This window comes from Orcinus orca, chromosome 9, assembly GCF_937001465.1.
Source record: "Orcinus orca chromosome 9, mOrcOrc1.1, whole genome shotgun sequence".
NCBI classification, from domain to species: domain Eukaryota; kingdom Metazoa; phylum Chordata; class Mammalia; order Artiodactyla; family Delphinidae; genus Orcinus; species Orcinus orca.
In genome coordinates, this window is record NC_064567.1 from 22,632,907 (window position 1) to 22,649,573 (window position 16,667).

General features: G+C 40.0%; 1 protein-coding gene across 13 annotated transcripts in view; it reads right to left on the reverse strand.

Moving 5' to 3' along the window:
- NRF1 (nuclear respiratory factor 1) overlaps positions 1-15,547 on the reverse strand; it is a 136,846-nt gene extending 121,299 nt beyond the window's left edge. For 7 of the 13 annotated variants that reach the window (XR_004484593.2, XR_004484595.2, XR_004484594.2 and 4 more), the window contains exon 1: positions 15,399-15,546. The gene's annotated coding sequence lies outside the window, so the exon portion shown is untranslated. Of the gene's footprint in view, positions 1-15,398 lie in introns of all 13 variants that reach the window. The other 6 variants (XR_004484591.2, XR_004484592.2, XM_033432478.2 and 3 more) reach the window with 2 other exon arrangements.
- Positions 15,548-16,667: the final 1,120 nt, after the last annotated feature.

Consider the following 16,667-nt stretch of genomic DNA (forward strand, 5'->3'; position numbering starts at 1 on the left):
AAGAATATCATCCACAGTAATCTAAAAAGGTTCTTAAAATACTCTTCCCTTTTCCAAACAGATCTTCTTATACTTTAACCAAAGCTGTAACATACTGCAGCAGACTGAGTGCAAAAGCAGATAGGAGTATCCAGCTGTCTTCTAACAAGCCAGACACTAAAGAGATTTGCAAAAACTGTAAAACAATATCACTCTTCTCACTAAATTGTTTTTGTTTCAGAAAATATAGTTTTTTGTTTTGTTTTGTTTTGTTACGGTACGCGGGCCTCTCACTGTTGGGGCCCCTCCCATTGCGGAGCACAGGCTCCGGACGCGCAGGCCCAGCGGCCATGGCTCACGGGCCTAGCCGCTCCGTGGCATGTGGGATCTTCCCGGCCTGGGGCACGAACCCGTGTCCCCTGCATCGGCAGGCGGACTCTCAACCACCGCGCCACCAGGGAAGCCCGGAAAATATAGTTATTTTTAATTAAAATGTTTCATTAACTTTAACATGTAGTGGGTATATTATTTTAAAATTAATAAACATTTTTAAAATTTCTCAGTTTTAATTCCTAATACAGTAAGTATCAAAAGTTATAACCCATATTAACAAAAGCTCTTGAGTCCTCAATGACTATTAAGAAGGGTCCTGAAACCAAAGATTAAGAACCACTGGCCTGGGACTTCCCTGGTGGTCAGTAGGTAAGACTCTGCACTCCCAGTGCAGGGGGCCTGGTCATGGAACTAGATCCCTGGTCATGGAACTAGATCCCGCATGCATGCTGCAACTAAGAAGTCCATGTGCCACAACTAAGACCTGGCAGAGCCTAAATAAATAAATAAATTTTTTTTTTTTTTAAAAAAAGCACTGGCTTACACTGTAACAAAAAGGAGGAAAAAAAACCCCACATATAATAACCCAAGGTAGACTGTCCATCAACAGATGAATGGATAAAGAAGATGTGGTATATACATACAGGAACATTACTCAGCTATAAAAAAGAATGAAATAATGCCATTTGCAGTAACATGGATGGACCCAGAGATTATCATACTAAGTGAAGTAAGTTAGAGAAAGACAAATATCATATGATATCACTTATATGTGGAATCTAAAAAATGATACAAATGAACTTATTTACAAAAGATATACAGACTCACAGACTTAGAAAACAAACTTATGGTTACCAAAGGGGAAAGGTGGGGGGAGGGATAAATTAGGAGGTGGGGATTAACATGTACACACTGTATATAAAATAGATAATCGACAAGGACCTACCATATAGCACAGGGAACTCTACTCAATATTCTGTAATAACCTATATGGGAAAAGAATGTGAAAAAGAATAGATATATGTATAACTAAATCACTTTGCTATACACCTGAAACTAGCATAGCATTGTTAATCACGCCCTATACTCCAATATAAAATAATAATTAAAAAAAGAGAAACATTGGCTTATACTTTAACAAAAGAGGGTGAAAAAAAAACCCCACAGATAATAACCCAAGGTAGAATGTTATGGCTACCATAGTCCTCTATTCTTGAATTTTCTAGCTCTTTTTAAACTAGACCTATATTACCTACCTGGCTCTTGAAATAATTTATTTCGACTTGCTGTCAATATAATCAAAATGAGTAATTCACTTAGCAAGCATGAAAAGGCCTCAGGCAACACCAGGATGATGTTTTAAACCAATTTCATGAGTTTTTCTTCAGTCATTTTCTAAATAAGTGGTCTGAATTAAAACTGGTTTTATTTCCCTGGTATAAACAGCCTATAAAGAGAATTCTTTCACAAAGAACTATATAATATACAACTCTCTTCGAAAGGCATCCCACACAATCAAATCAGTAATAGAAAGCTATGAAATTTGGTTCCCTGTCTCTCAACAATAGGGTAAAAAAACTAGAAATCCTACACTGGTGCTGAGGGTCAGGATACAAAACGTGACATTCAAAAACAAACAAAAAAAAACACTTTCTAGAGGACCATATGCACATAAGCAATCATTTGTGTTTTTTAAAAAGGACACACACACACACACACACACACACACACTTTTGCTTACCCTACCTTGAAGATTACACAAGAAAACTGATAGTGGTAGTTGTTTTGGGGGTGGGAAACTGTGGGAAACTCACTTTTCATTGAATTCCTTTTATATTGTTTGATCATTTAACAATGTGCATGTAATACTCTAAAATAACTATTTTAAAAACACCATTTCTACATCATCCATTTCTCCAGTGTTTTATCTCAAATGAAAATTCCAAATACTAGCAGATATGGAAATAATTAAATGCATATTTGTTAAATAAGCAATGGACACATATCTCATATACCTGATGGCAGTATCAAAAGCAACCCATCCATCAACCTGGAAGTGATCAGCCATTGATTACCTGAAAGGGTATCTAGTGATGCCATCCATCTGCCCAATATAATTGATATAGTTGCTACTTCAATGGTAACTCTCTTCCTTTTTATATTCACCCCAGCGTTTGTTTTAAGAAATGTTCTCTGAACAACACCAAAGTAGATAGTTTGAAGATTCCTTTAGGGAATTCCCTAGCGGTCCAGTGGTTAGGACTCTGCGCTTCCACTGCTAGGGGCCTGGGTTCGATCCCCGGTCAGGGAACTAAGATCCCACAAGCCATGCAGCACAGCCAAAAAAAAAAAAAAAAGATTCCTTTAAACCATGCAGCAACATTAAATTCAGCATAAATTTTGCTCCCATTATGCACTAGGCACTATGATTTGATAATGTAACGCTTATAACATACAATGTAATGTGAAAATGTACACTTGGTTCTAAACACCTAACTACACAATAGAAGTTTAATAATTACACCAATGAAAAAGAAATGGGTTTTAATCAATTCTAAATTTAATGAGGTAATCTTATGATGTGGCTACAAATAAACATAATTCAAACTTGGACTACATTAATCATAGTGGCTATACACTGCCCCAAAAAACAGAAAAAAATGGACCCACTGTAGTTTGTACTTATCAGACCAGTTGCACTTGTGCTGGGTTCTAGGCCACGCTTGATATCTAGGGGCCCTGAGAAAGTGCAGTAGGGTCAGGGTAGTTTGATAATATGGAAGGCAACATGTAGAGTTAGTTACCATGTGTCAAGTACTTCACCTGAATTTTCCTTAAATCTCCTCATATCAATGATACAAGTATTATTATCCTTGTCTTAAAATTAAAGAGATTCAGGCTCAGAGAGATTAAGCAACATGCTCAAGGTTGCAAAATGCTAGGAGGTAGCATTATCAAGATTTAAACCCAGGAGCCCCTTTAGTGGGTTGAATGGTGGCTCCCAAAAAGATATGTCCACATCCTAACTCCTGGAAACTATGAATGTTATCTTATTCGGAAAAAGGTTCCTTCAGATGTAACTAAATTAAGGATTTTGAGATGAGGAGATCATCTGGGATTATCCAGGTTGGTACTAAATCCAATGACAAGTGTTCTTATGAGAGTGAGGCCAACAGAGATTACAGAAGAGTAGGAGACAGTGTGCCCATGAAGGCAGAGACTGCAGTGATGTAGCTACAAGTCAAGGAATGCCAGCAGCCACCAAAAGCTGTAAGAGGCAAACAACAGATTCTTTCTTAGTGCCTCCAGAGTGATTGTGGTCCTACAAACACCTGATTCCTGACGTTTGGCCTTCTGAATTATGAGAGAATAAATTTCTGTTGTTTTAAGGTACCAAGTTTACGGTAACTTGTTGTAGTAGCCCTAGGAAACTAACATAGCCCCCAAACTCTATCCTTCCGGCATATCTCATTACCTTTCCAAGAAGGTTTAAGGATCTCGGGATATTTAAACTAAAAGAGAGATGACTGAAAGGACTTTATTTAAAACAAAACAAAACAAAAAAAACTATACTTATTTTTGGAAGTCCTAAAGAGCAAAAGTGAGACCAGTAGGTAAAAATTACAGGGAGAAACTTCAGTTGAAATTAAACTTTCTAACCATCTAAAAAAGTATTAAAGACCAAACCGAGTTTCAGTAGTTAGTACCCACCAAAATGATTTCCTATCACTGGATGTGTTCAAGAAGACTGATGACCATGTAACTTTGGGGAGCTGAGCTGGCTTAGATGACTTAGAATCTCTTCCCATTCCCAAGTTCCTAAAAATTATAAAATATTAGATGCTACCACAAAAACCTAATAATAAGATAAAATATTACAAGTGAATTTTGCAAGGTTTCTACTATCATGTATTCAAATAAATACTATTAGTTAGTTATGTGTCAGGCACTGTGCATGGTGATGGACACAAACATGATGTCTACTTTCATAAAGCTTACAATCTGGTGGGAGGGACAGACATATATCAAGTAATATATCAACAAATGTAAAATGACACGTATAGACATAAATGGTGAAGAAAAAGTATAAAAATAAGGGAAATGTGGTAAAACTTCCCTGAGGAAATGATGCTTGAGACTTGAATAAAATTTACAAGATTTTACCAGATAAAAGGGAGGAAAAAGCTTTCCAGGCAGAAGGAACAATAGGAAAGGTCTAATGGTTAGGGCAGCATGTTCGATAGAAAATGAGTCCAAAAGGTAAGTACAGCCACATTAAAGAGCTTTGTCTTCATCCTAAATGTGGGACATGATCAAACTTGTGTATTTAGAAAAGATCAATTAATTCTGCCTGCAATGAGGAGAATGGATTAGTGCTCAGCCAGAGTGGATGCAGGTGGACCAGTGATAGGTTATTTCAACAGTCCAGAAAAGAAACAATAGCAATCCAGACAAAAGTGATAATGGTGGAAATGAAGAGGATAATTTGAGCTTATTTAGAAAGTTAAACAGGATTTGACAATATGGAAAGACCAAGTTTCTGTTCTGAGAAAACAGATGAAACGGTGATACCCTTCACTGAGGTAAGAAAGAATGGAACAGGGCCAAGTTTGAAAAGGGAATCTCATTTTGGGATGAAGTGCATCTGAGGCATCTGAGAGGTGTCAATTAGGCCATTGGATATGAAGTTCTTAAACTCTGCTGGCAGGCCAAATCTGAGTATACATATTTACATGGAACAGCTGCATATTCTTTTACCTTTAAGGGAAAACAATTATTGTTATAAAATAATCATTATTCTTTAAAAAAAGATAATTTCAAAATTGTGCTAGCCTAAAACACAAGAATCACTACCTTACCAAAGACCCTAAATTAATACTAACCAAAGATTACCTATTTAAAGGACATTAGATATATACCACTCATTTAGCTACAAAATGGATTTCTTCAGAATGAACACAATCCATCTTGGTGGATTCTCAAGTTAGGATTAGTGACTGCTCTCACATCTTTCAAACACAAAAACTGAAAAAAAAGTTTGAGGCAAAAAGTTTGTACTTTTTATTCCCAGATTGTCCACCTCTCCCTATGTCTGAAAGACACTGACTTAAGCATCTTAATTGTCAAGTATAAATGATAACGTTTTTCTCCTGGAAAAGATTCTAATTTTCAAAGTAGAAGGGAAGAGAATAAACAAATCAGACTTTTTTTCTTCCAATACATACCTCCGCAGGCTTTGTATTATACTTAGATGGAAAATGACTAGACTACTTTAGATATTGTGATAACTAAGGAAATATTTACCCTAGATTTGTTTCCATGTTGTATAAACAAACAAACTAGCTACCAGAAAGATTAAAGACAGAACTAAATGAGTAGGCAATAAAATTGGATTATATTACTAACTTTTCTAAAGAAAATCTACTGCACAAAATCTTTGAGAAAGAGCCAGTCTTCTTTTTTTTTTTTTTTGCTGGCCTCTCCCATTGCGGAGCACAGGCTCCGGACGCACAGGCTCAGCGGCCATGGCTCACAGGCCCAGCCGCTCCGCGGCATGTGGGATCTTCCCGGACCGAGGCACGAACCCGTGTCCCCTGCATCGGCAGGCGGACTCTCAACCACTGCGCCACCGGGGAAGCCCAAGAGCCAGTATTCTTTACATAAAACTAAAATTATATATATCACATACTTCATTGAGGCAGAGGATGAACTAGACTACATAGCATTTTATATTTATATATTTATATTTTACGTACATAAAATCTTTTGAACTCCCCACAAATAATGCTTTAAAAAAACAAACAAACAAGCATTTTTAACACTCCTGTATTATATGACAGCTGTTACTAATATCAATTTGCTCTCAGTGGGAATATAACAACTCAGAAGGTCCCAGGGTAAAATAAAAGACTAATAATACTGAGACAAACTTGTTTGCTTTAGAAACTATCCTACAAATAGGCATCTTGGCTCATGAAGTGTGAGGGCAGAGTGGAGAAAAAGCAAGTTAATATGTGAATGAAACTGAGGTTAACCCAGGATTTAGCTCTCATTCTTCACTAAGTAAGCTTTCATAGGCAAGCCCTTCCGCCCTTACTCCAAGTTACCCTTACCTCAGCAAAACCACACAGAGCATGAAACAGAGAGTAAGCATTTCCTGGACTAATTTGTATTTGGATAGAAACTTTAATATCTTTTATATTTCATTAAAATGGATTTATAACTGCCCCATTAAGAATGTTTCAGGGCAAAAATAGACAAATCAAACACCCTTAGACATTTTTGGTTCAAGACAATATACAGAGTATTATTTTATATTATCATATACAGTATATCCATGCACAGTGTGTGTGTGTGCATGCAAGTACATACATGTACACTTAGGAAAATATCTAAAACCATATAATTAAAATATTGTTAAATATGTATGACTGATATACAATTATTTTAAATTTTCTTCTCTTCGCTTTTCTATAATAAACACATATACGTACCTTTTTACATTAAGAAAATATATTTGTTGTTTACCATGTCATAACACGAGACTCAGAACTAATTTTAGAAGGAATTTTTATTTAGAAGAAACTTTACCATTCTGTCCTCTTCATTTTTCAAATGGGGAAAAAGGCCCAGTGAGGATAAGTGACTTGCCTGCCCAAAATCTGATAGTTGACTCCCTATGGCCATAATTATATTATTCATACTTATGTTTATTTTTTCTAATTATGAAAGTTAATGCATTTTCATTAAAAATAATCTGAAAAATAATGAAAGCTATAGGAAAGAAAATGAAAATCACATATATGCTTATAAACCAAAAATAACCATTGATTTGGGGGATTTTTTGTTTCCTTTCTAAAAATTTTCACTACAAAAATAATACATTTTCAATGTAGAAAAACTTTAAAAATATAAAGATAAAAATTAAGGAAGAAAGACAAAAATTTTAACACTCAATCACATAATTGGTGATACTGGAATTGTTTCTTTAGACTTAGTTCCTAAAGCCAGTTTGGGGTCAACAGACTAGTTCTATGATGGTGTTTTTATGTAGTAAACCCTGGTTGATTCTTTAACTTGTGATTATTTTTATATAAAAGATCTATTACTGAAAATTTTATTTTACAATTGTTTAATGAAAGACAAAGGACTAAAAAAAGGTGAACAAAGAAAATACTCCAGTTCTATTTAGGGACAGATTTAGTGAATGTAAACATAATCCACAAACACAAGCCCAATTGCAAGCTGCATAACACAAATTTTCTTAAGATTACCCAATATGTTTATTCATGTAATTCTTGTATTTACCAATACTTTTACAGGGTAACCTATACAGTTGCCAACTGGCATTAATTACAGGAAAAAAAATGAATTATGAGCAAATATATTTATAAAAACAAGCAAATCAAACTCATAAATTACTGAACCATCATTAACTCAATCAGCAAGACATTTGAAAATATTCATTTTTATCTGACCCTTTTAAAATTTCTACCTTCTACATATTTTATAATGTACATAAATGTATTAGTACAATAACAGGAATACCATTTATAAATAAATGTGATTCAGAATGTGTGCTCAAAATTTACTTGTAAGGGTGACAATAAAATTTGGAGATCACTGCCCAGAATCCAGGGCCTAGCTGACAAAACTGTCTCCTAATGCAATTTCAAAGATCCGAAGATTAGAAGAAGAAAGTAAAAATGACCAATTATCTAAAACTTCATATGAAATATTTTAGGAATCAAGTAAGTTCTAGTATGAAACATTATTAAATAATCTGCTTAAATTTCCAGATTGTGGGACTTCCCTGGTGGTGCAGTGGTTAAGAATCTGCCTGCTAATGCAGGGGACACGGATTCAATCCCCGGTCCGGGAAGATCCCACATGCCTTGGAGCAACTAAGCCCGTGCGCCACAACTACTGAGCCTGCACTCTAGAGCCCGCGAGCCGCAACTACTGAAGCCCGCACTCCTAGAGCCCATGCTCCACAACAAGAGAAGCCACGGCAATGAGAAGCCCACACACCACAACGAAGAGCAGCCCCCGCTCGCCACAACTAAAGCAAGCCCATGCGAAGCAACCAAGACACAACACAGCCAAAAATAAATAAATAAATAATTTTAAAAATCCAGGTTTTATCAATGGCTTAAGAAATGTGAACACTAGCAATCTGTTACCATTATATAATTTTAGACCTCAAAACATTTCATAATTGTCATATTTCACATAAACCCTATAAGACAGGCCAATGGTATTTTCATTTCATGGTCAGAAAAATTAAGCAAGGAGAGAATAAATGCGTTGTCCCAGATCACTGGATTGGTACATGTACCTTTTAGAAGTTTTCCGAAGTGCATATAAACAACTACCACCTTAAAAATGAATTTGACTTTGCTGTACACCTGAAACTAACACAGCATGATTCAACTATACTCCAATATAAAATAAAAATTAAATTTTTAAAAAATGAATTTGAGTGCAGTCTAATGAACCATTTAGCTTTCTTTCAAAACTCACTTTCTCTTTAAAACAATAGTAATTTGATCCCCACACAAAGCCTATTGTATAGAGTGCATGAATAGTCATATACAGTGTGAATTCTGGAATATAAAAAAGCAAGGAATTCAGATGACTTGACAAAATCCTGAAGCTGGTTAAGCTGTGGTTTGGCATCCCTCCCACCTTCCTTCTGGTGCTCCTACTCCTATCTCCGAAAGGTACCTTACATCTTCCCAAAGTTCCTCACCCCAGACACCTACTCAAAGTTTCTTTCCCTTGCTTGATCTAGCCCAGTCAGGATAACTGATTTCAGCCAACTGACACAACCAACATTTGACTTAATCATTAACATTACCAAAAAGGCCCTTGACTTTTCTGTATGTCAACAACCCCTTGAGAGGGTCCATAAAAGTTAAGGACCCTCTCCCCAGAAAAATCATATAGGCCCACACAGTAGTTTTCAAACTATTTCAAGATTCAGGATCACACAGCCAAAATACATCCATGAACCCCAGAACTATAAAACCCAGGTTAAAAAACCCTGCACTTAACCTATAAATATCATAAAACTTCAAAATCCTTCAAAAGAGATTATAAACTTTAAAGATTATAAACTCAAATATACGATACTATATATACTCAAATACATAAACTCTAATTGTTAAAATTTAAGTCATCTCCCAAAGTTTTTAATGTTGTAATTCCCATGAGAGAAGGAGAGTAACAGGACCTATTTCTAAGCACGGGTCATCTATTAAATTGTGTTTTAAGGCCCTACCCCTATATTCAATAAGACTCCAGAAATCTATTGTGTTTATCATGATTCATGGCAAAACAATACATACATATACACACATAAACACATTCAGAAAATTTACTTTATTTCTTAATTGCCAAATCCAGTTTTTATCCCAGTGAGCTCCGTAGTATTTCACATTGCTAAATCCTGTTAAAATTCCATTAATCCCTATCCTCAGCTTCTTCAACTCTATACCATTTATCTTATCTCTTCAGCCATTGTTTTTCAACTTCCTTCACAGGCCTCTCTTCTTCCACTTGACCTTCAGATATAGATGCTACCCAAGGTTGCCTTAGTTGTTTCCTCACTCTTGATATTATACTCTTTTGCAGTTTCTATATGACATTATGCCAATGAATACAAACCTCGTAATAGATCCCCTCTTCCCCTTGAGCTCCAGTCCAAGTCTTCAGGTACCTAACCTATTTTGACATATCTTGATTCCCACACCTAGCATCATACCCTATTACCTTCCTCCTCAAATTCTGTTCTCCCTATACATTCCCTACCTTATTAAAGGCATCATCATCCTCATCCATTAACCAACTATAATCTTTAACTCCCCCATGCTCTTCCCAATCAGGCCACAACCTCATCAGCTTCATTTTCCTCTACTCCCCAAGTACAGCAAAATCTGCTTGCTTTCTAAAATCAGACTATCATTCCCTTCATCTAGCCTCTTCTTTTTCATCAGTAAAACAGCTACTCATCCTTCAAAGTCCTACTTAAGCAACCACTACATGAAAAGTCTTCCTTAACCTCACTTACTCTCCCTGTATCACTCACCCCTTCCCCCAGAATTCCCTCCCTCCTTCTATAATCCCACACCACTCTTTCTTTATTTTAGTTCTCAACAAACTGTATTATAGTTAGTTGCACCCTTATCTTTCTCCGCTATAGACAAAGCCCACGGTTTATTTGTTACTCTTGCACCTAGAACATGACTGGAATATAGTATGTCTTTAATCAGTGTCTGGTGAATAAATGGCAAAACTCCAGAGTGAGGACACACTTAAGGTTACTTCTCAGTGGAGGGTACGCCTCATCCTCTTTTGAACATAAAACTAATTAAGTCCCCTAGTCTCTAGCTCCCCATTTCTAGTCCACTGCTTAGTTTTAAGCAATGTTTCATGGGAACATTTCCTCACTTCCTCTTGTTCTTTGTAGGTTTAGCTGCCAGCCTAACCATATTAGCATTCAGTGGCAGCAACAAAACAGACTCTCCAAGTTCTAAAAAGTAGACTTTACAACTACCAACAGTAAAATATAAGCTCTTTTTTTAAAATGGTCTAAATATTTATGCATACATAGTTCATTCTTCATGATTCTGAGAAAGGCTTGTCATAGTTTATCCAATAGGCACCATTTAAGAGTTCTGAAGAAAATGTCCACCTAAACTGTCAGCCAAACTTTTCACATTCGTAACCACAGACATCAGCATACATGAACTAATCTAAATACTGTGCTTATATACTAAACAATACACTACAAATGGCAGACACTGTATATCACCAAACTGATAACCCAAACGAAAGTAGCTCTTTTAGCTTCTTTTAAAAATACTACATCTCCAAAATTCCAGCGATCATCCCAATCTGTAAAACTAGATTCTTTTACCAGTATCATCTACCCTTTCCCCCTCTCCTCCCCACCAACTCTCCCCCAACACCCCCCCCACACACACACACACCCACACCCCCCCACACACACACCCACACACACACCCCTCCCTTACTAGACATGGCTTCCTCAGAAATTATCTGATGGCTCGGGAGCAGTTTGATAACGAAGGCTACCAAGTCTGGAATTCTGGAGAAGATTCCTATGGTCGGTTTATTATCTAAGTGACTGCTGCTGATGACAATACAGATTGACCTCAAGGATCACACATGTGGTAGGCCTGCCTTAACCACCCCCTAGTTTTGCTTTGGTTGTTTTTGTTTTGGGGGAGGGGATCCTTTTAAAAATATACTAGAATATCTCTATGAAGTTGTATTTCTGATTTTTCTTCAGTTCATATAAATGTTCACATTTTAGGACTAAAGACCACATGATGAAATCTTTTTGAAGCTTCAGTTACTAAACTGCACTGAGTGGGGTTGAAATCATTTTAGCCTAATTATGAAATGCACTGCAGAAAAAATATATATATTCCAAGGTATATATAATCCACTTATTTTCCTTGAGCAATCAAAAATTCTGTTTATTTTCTAAGTTTTGTCCTCATTACATCAAAATAACTTCAGACAAAGCATTCTTGTTGCTCCAGGATTAAAAGTTTCCAATAGCTCAATGTGGTTATAATCTTCTGGAAACACCTGAAATTGATTTGTTTCACCTCCTTTACTTTTTCTCTTCCAGCCTGTTCTCCTTAGTAAAATATTGATGGATAAAAGCACTAGCTGAAAAGCCAAGAAAGTGGATAATCCACTCCCTAGTTAATAAGGAAGGAACTATATGATACATGATGCTCAAAATTTAACATGTATCCAGAGCCTAAAAAAATACTGATTGGACTTGGTCTAAATAAAATGTTTCTAAAATAAACTTAACAAGTGGGTTTCTTTGTCATTGCTGTTTTACTAAGCATTCATGGAAAATTATATTTGGGTAAGCTCAGGCTGAAAACACTAGCTTTAGCTCTCAAGGAAAACATGAAAGAACAGAGAGAATTTCCTTCAGTATAAAACATTTTCTTAAATGTTTTTTACAAAACCAAAAATTGATATTTACCTGTAAGACTGATTTTCCAAATACTATTTATATATGTATTATTAAGCATCACACATAGATATACATAAACGTCTAAATTCAAATATCGAATTTCCTGGATTAATTACAGCCCCAGAGAGAGTAATGCCAAAACTTTTGAGGTTAGAGCAGACACTTCTGAGACTCAACAACCCACAGAGCTCCCCTTTACCCTCCAACTTTTCAGAGTGGCACTGAGTAGATGAACAAGCCCACTGCAGCGTGAAGGACTGGGCTTGCCTAAAGATATCTGACAGAAGCTGAACCTATGCAATAACTTCCTGTTCTCCAGAGACTGGAGGGTGTGCTTCTAAAGGCTGACAGTTTACAGAACTTCCAGAAACCAAAAAATCAGCATACCTTTTCAAATATTTGTGAAAAAATTTTAATTTCAATAATACTGTTCATTATTATTATTCCCCAACAAACATTTACTGAATGCCTTATTACATATACAGAAAGAGGTATAAAAAATTTAACCCCAGGGGCTTCCCTGGTGGCGCAGTGGTTGAGAGTCCGCCTGCCGATGCAGGGGACACGGGTTCGTGCCCCGGGCTGGGAAGATCCCACAAGCCGCGGAGCGGCTGGGCCCGTGAGCTATGGCCGCTGAGCCTGCGCGTCCGGAGCCCGTGCTCCACAACGGGAGAGGCCACAACAGTGAGAGGCCCACGTACCGGGAAAAAAAAAAAAATTAACCCCAGACTACAAGGAGCTTAAATTTCCCTTAAAAGTCACCATTTTCTATCATTTCACATAAAATACTTCTTCAAGTAAGTCTGCTTGAACCTATGATGTATAGGCAATGCAAACTCAGATATTTAAATCATGGGAAGTTGGTCTCTAGCTCCCTAAAAAATTAGAGATGGATACATAATTGTGACTTAATAAAACCAAAAAACCGTACAATTTTGGGTTCCATTGGAGTATACATGAATTGGGAGGGAAACCTGAAATCCTTTCTTTAATTCCCTCTATATCTGGACAAGGGCCCTCGTTATCTCCTACTCCTATAATTACTTCCCTAAATCTGCTGAATTTCCTTAAAACCTGGTAAGAAAACTCCTGTCTTGGGGATAAGAAACCTTTTTTTTTTTCCCCCCTAAATGAGAATATACAAAGACTCCCAAGCAAAAAGTAATTTTCCTCATGTATACTGAGTTTGAGATGGGGTGGGGGGAGGAGGAAGGCAGGCAGATGAAATCAAAGGACCTCAAATAAAGATGAACCAAAAGATAGTAAACAGTAATTCTTATTCTGATGGACCTTGTTGAAAGCCACATCTAACTCCTGTCAAAAAAAAAAGCCCCACAAAAAAGTCTGCACACAATTCTGGACCCAAGTTAAGAATAGTTATACTACATTACATTTACATTTGATAACTGTATGTTTGCCTTTGCACTCATAAAATAAGGAAATTACACTCGGATGCACAGGTGGAGCTAGTCATATTTTCACTACCTATGCAATAACACATCAAGAACTTTCAAACACAATTCTAGGGAGTCAGGCCACTACTGAATTAAGGGAAGGAAAAAACCCCAGCATCTCCAAAGTCGCCCCTCCCCTGAGTGAGGAACAACTCAATAACTTACTGTTCAAGACCAAAGGAAAAGGAATTTTTTTAAAGGTTGGGCGAAGGTGAAATGGGGAAAGGATCACTGTGAGCTGTGACAGCAGATGATGCCCTCGACAAAAGGTGTAAGATGTGCATACCCATTCTCCCGCAGAGCTGACAGTCTCACTCACACTACCTTTCACCTTAAGAGTTTCCAATACATTGTCTCTACACACTTAAGAAAATGTGAATTTTGCTCTGACCACAGAAAGAATTAAGCACAAGTGACATCAGCTGTAAAGTAAGCAATTAATATATGCTAATCTAATGTTTAAGAAGGGATGGATACCAGGCAACAGCTCCTCCAACTGGCTGGATATCATTTGAAGCCCCAAAAATATTAAGATTTTTAAACAACTTCAAGTTCTGATGGGCACAAATAGACTGTCGAAACTTTAGGACGTACAGCAACGACACAACAGGTGAGAGAGGTGGTGGACATCATCGCCCAGTTAAGTGGATCACATGCAAAGGGCAAACCCTTGAGTTCCCCGAAAGGCTGGGGATGTGGGCTAATACCCATGCACAAGGCCATCCAGAGCCCCTGTCGTTCCAGTGGCAAAGGTTCAGTTCCTTCCCGAGGTCGTGCCACTCCCCCTGTCCCTCACACAGGGGACCACCACCCCAAGCACAGGAAGAACCGAGCCCCCTCCACGGGCAGCATCTCTGCTAGGGAAGAAAACACAATGTCGCTCCTTATTTCTGCGTACAAAAGGACTTTGCGCCCTCCTCCTCGAACCGCCGCCGCTGCCGCCTCCTAACTTGCAAGAAGGTGGGCAACGCGCCATATTCCAGCGTCCCTCAGTCTACCTGGGTAACAAGCCCACGCCACCCCGGCGGGAGGGAAGCTTCGGAGGTTGCCCGAAGAGCCAGCCTCCTCTCCCGCAGGAGACAGCAGCTCCCGCGCCCCGGCCCAGCCCGCCGCGCCGCGCCGCCCGCGGACCAGACCCGGGAAGGGCCAAGGAGGCGAGCTGGGAGCCGCGGCCCCCGTCCCGCGCAGCCCGCCCACCTCCCGCTCCCAGGCCGGCGCGCTCTCCCGGGCCTCCTGCTCCCGAAGCCGCGGGAAGGCCGGGCCCGGGCCCCGGGTTCCACGGCGGCGAGGAGGCCGCGGCCCCGAGAGCCTCAGGCGGCGGGGGAGGCCGGAACCCTGGGGCTCTCGGGAGGGCAGAGCCTCCCTCCCGAGCCCGCCAGGACGCCTGGGGCCTAGTGAGGCCTGTGCATCCTCGGGGTGGCGGTTTGACTGGGCCGGGCCGGGGCCCCCCGCCCGAGGCGGGCCGAATCCGGCAGGGGCCCAGGCCTGGAGCCGGGGGCGGCAGGGTGCCGGCTGCGGGGCGGGCCGGCCGGCCGGCAGGCGGGCGGCGTGTTGCGGCTGCGCCGGGGCTGAAATAGCTGGAGATTGCGCGGTAGGGCACTCACCTCAGAGCGGCTGCGCTACCGTGGGCCTGCGCCGTGGAGACTGCGACCGCGCCGGCTCCTCGCAGCCTCCTGCCACCAGCGGCAATGGCGAGCGCTGCCGCCTAAGCCGCCGCCGCCGCCGCCGCCGCCGCCGAGGAGGGGGAGGGGAGGGAGAGGAGGCACGCACGCTACGCACGGGCTCGGCTTCCCCGCCCGGCCGCCGCCATGATGGGGAGGTCGGCACTGTCTCGGCGGGGCATCTCGGAGGGTGTTTGGGCTCGGCCCCCGGCCGTCCCCCGAGGTCTTCCCGCGTTCACATTTCCCTGTAGAGGTTTGGATGGAGCCGGAATCACGAAAGCAACTGTATTAGGGAAATGTGCACGCCCCGGGGAAGTAACGCAGGCGACCCAAGATGGTTGCTAATCTGTAAATAGTCACATTTCTCGCCCCCAGCCCCGGGAACTAGGACCTCCTGAGCGTGCCTCGATAATCGGAGAGGGGCTTCCCCTCCTTTTCCTCCGCGCTGACTTGCCAGTCGCTCCCTCACCCTTTCTTTGAAATCACCTTTGCTTCCCTATTTCAAACCCTAACCAAGTATTTAAAAGCTAAAGTTTTTGTACAAAGCAATATATAAATGTTTTCTCTCATTCATTCGTTTGGCAGACATTTCCAGAGGGCCCATTCGGTGCCAAGTATTTTTCTGGGCGCGCTGGAGATGTACCTGTTAGGAAAAGGAAGTCCTTACTCTCATGAGCGATGAGTGGAGGGAGTCAGAAGCAATAGGGACCCCCCCAAGCAAGTGCCTGAGAAGTAGGGAGGGGTGGAGACTAGAAAAACTACTGTTAGAGACACAGGAGAGGTAGTTTTTGTTGTTCTTTGTTTTTTAAATTGTGATTTGGAGAGTACCTGCATCAGAGTCATTCAGACTGATTATTTAAATCCTGGAGTCCAAATGGTCTCTCCAGGATCTTGGCTTCTTAGCCCAGGAACCCGCATTTCTAATACACCCCCCCGTCCCACCCCACCCCCAAATACACACATTCTCCTGGGGATTGTCATACATACCCTAGTTTAAGAACCGTTGCTTTAGGGAATTACTAAACATCCCAAAGAGTGTCAAAAAACAATTTGACAAAACCAGGATACTTTAATTTTCAAGAAGGTTCCATTTACCTCAGAATTCAACATAATTAAACACGGAATGTCTCTTTTGTCCAGCGTGTCTAAGAGATTGTCACCGCCTACCACCCAGGTGTTCAAGCCAGAAACCTAGGAGTGATCCATGACTCC